We start from the raw sequence: 2,728 nt of genomic DNA on the forward strand, positions 1-2,728 counted from the left end.
ATGCAAAGAGCTTAGAGAAAAATTAGTAAGCACAATGGAAAAGTTTAGCAAGGTGACTGACTATAAGATAAACATATGAAAGGCAATTGTAGTTTATGTGCCAAAAAAAAAAAAACTTCAAAGCATTATTTTTTTAAAGATGTTATTTATTTATTTGTCAGAGACCAAGAGTGCACATAAGTAGGGGCAGCAGCAAGGAGAGAGAGAAGCAGCCTACCCACTGAGCAAGGAGCAAGGACCCTGGGATCATGACATGAGCTGAAGGCAGACTTTTTTTTTAGAGAGAGAGTTTATTTATTTATTTGACAGACAGAGTTACAATGAAAAGATTTATAGGGAATACAAGCAGGGGGAGTGGGAGAGGGAGAAGCAGGCTCCCCACTGAACAGAGAGCCTGATGCAGGGCTTGATCCCAGGACCTGAGCCGAAGGCAGACGCTTAACAACTGAGGCACCCAGGCACCCCTCAAACTGATTTTAGAAACTTGGTATTGTCCCCTGAGGGGGTGAACCATTCCAGGAAGTACTACAAAACTAGGTAGATGCATGAAGTAGATGGAGTGAGCTCCTATTCTGTCTCCCTGCTCCAAAAATCCATTTACTATATTGTCCTTGGAGATAGGATATATCAGGTATTAAACTAATAAGAACAGATGCTACACTTGATCTTAGCCAAAAGGCCAGGAAATAATTGAAGGCAGAAGTTTAACTGACTGAACCACCCAGATGCCCCCAAAGCATTATTTTTTTAAAGATACATTTGTAATATCAAGAAAAAAAAGATACACAGACTACCTAGGAGTAAATCTAAGAACAGATGTGTAGAACTTGTACACAGAAAATTTAAATTGAACAAAAAAGTATTAAAGATGACCTAAATAAATGGAAAGATTGTGGATAAGAAAATTTAAATATTGCAAAGAAAGCTGAATGGAAAGATTTCAGGGAACAAAAGCTTCTGAGAGCAAACCCAAACAGATTACTTAGCCTGGCACCTGGCAAAGGCGGTGCAATTCCACCTCGGGCAAAGACACTTGAGAATCATAGCAATAGGCCCCTTCCCAAGAAGATCAGCAAGAACATCCAGCCAAGAGCAAGTTAACCGATCAATGAGAATTGCAAAACTCCAGTGCTAGGGAAATATAGCACACAGAATTCATGACTTTTCCCTCATGATTCTATAGTCTTTCAAAGTTAATTTTTAAATTTTCTTTATTTCTTTTTTTTAACTTTTCTTCTTTCCTTTTTCAACCAACATCTTATCAATTCCTTTTAAAAAATCTTTTTTAGTTTTCATCTTTATAGTCATATTCCATCCCTTCATCATATTTGCCCTTTTTTGTGTGTATATATATATATATATATATATATAAGTTTTTCTTTCTTTAAAATTTTGGGAGGCAGTTTCTTCTAACAGACCAAAACACACCTAAAATCTAGTGTGGCTCTGTTCTTTTCATGAGCCTGATTTTTTTTTTCCTTTAGTATCCCCCTGGTTTCAGGTCTCTTGGATTTGTTTAGTGTATATTTTTCTGGGGTCATTGTTAGCCTTTTAGCATTTTGTTCTCTCATTCATCTATTCTTCTCCAGAAAAAATGACAAAATGGAAAGCTTTCCTAAAAAAAAAAAAAAAAAAAAAAAAAAAAAGACCAAGAGGCACTACCAACTGCCAGGGACCTAATCAATATAGATAGTAAGATATCAGAAGTAGAGTTCAGAATGGTGATTATAAAGATACTAGCTGGGCTTGAAAAAAGCATAGAAGATCAGGAGAATTCCTTTCTGGACAAATAAAAGGAAAAAATCTAACAAATTTGAAATTAAAAATGCTATTAATCAATAATGGAGGCCCTAACTGCCAGGATAAATGAGGCAGAAGAGAGAATTAGTGATATAGAACACCAAATGATGGAGAATAAAGAAGCTGAGAAAAAGAGAGATAAACAACTACAAGATTACAAGGGGAGAATTTGAGAGGTAACTGATATAATAAGATGAAACAATATTAGAATAATTGGGATCCCAGAAGAAGAAGAGAGAGAGGGACAGAAGGTATATTGGAGCAAATTAAAGCAGAGAACTTCCCGAATTTGGGGAGGGAAAGAGGCATAAAAATCCAGGAGGCACAGAGAACTCCTCTCAAAATCAATAAAAATAGGTCAACACTCTGTCATCTAATAGTAAAACTTTTAGGTCTCTGAGACAAAGAGAAAATCCTAAAAGCAGCTCAGGGTGAGAGGTCTGTAACCTACAATGGTAGAAACATTAGATTGGCAGCAGACCTATACACAGAGACCTGGTAGGCCAGAAAGGACTGGCAATTAAATGAGAAAAATATGCATCCAAGAATATTATATCCAACTAGGCTGTCACTGAAAATAGAAGGAGAGATAAAAATCTTCCAGGACAAACAAAAACTTAAAGAATTTGCAAACACCAAACAAGCCCTACAGGAAATATCGAAAGTGGTCCTTTAAGCAAAGAGAGAGCCTGAAAGTAACATAGAACAGAAAGGAACAGAGACAACATACAGTAACAGGCACCTTACAGGCAATACAATGGCATGAAATTCGGATCTTTCAATAGTTACTCTGAATGTAAATGGGCTAAGTGCCCCAAACAAAAGACACAGGGTATCGGATTGGTGAAAAACAAACAAACAAACAAAAACAAAAACAAGATCCATAGAAATGTTGTCCACAAGAGACTAGACTCAAAGAGACCTCCAG

The 2,728-nt window shown here is 36.5% G+C and overlaps 1 non-coding gene across 1 annotated transcript; it reads right to left on the reverse strand.

The window, feature by feature from the left end:
• Nucleotides 1-500: 500 nt before the first annotated feature.
• Nucleotides 501-691, reverse strand: LOC116863837. Its single transcript, XR_004381864.1, has one exon. It is a non-coding gene; the product is annotated as a U2 spliceosomal RNA (small nuclear RNA).
• Nucleotides 692-2,728: the final 2,037 nt, after the last annotated feature.

This window comes from Lontra canadensis, unplaced genomic scaffold (assembly GCF_010015895.1).
Source record: "Lontra canadensis isolate GAN:19392208 unplaced genomic scaffold, GSC_riverotter_1.0 scaffold3622, whole genome shotgun sequence".
Lineage (NCBI taxonomy): Eukaryota > Metazoa > Chordata > Mammalia > Carnivora > Mustelidae > Lontra > Lontra canadensis.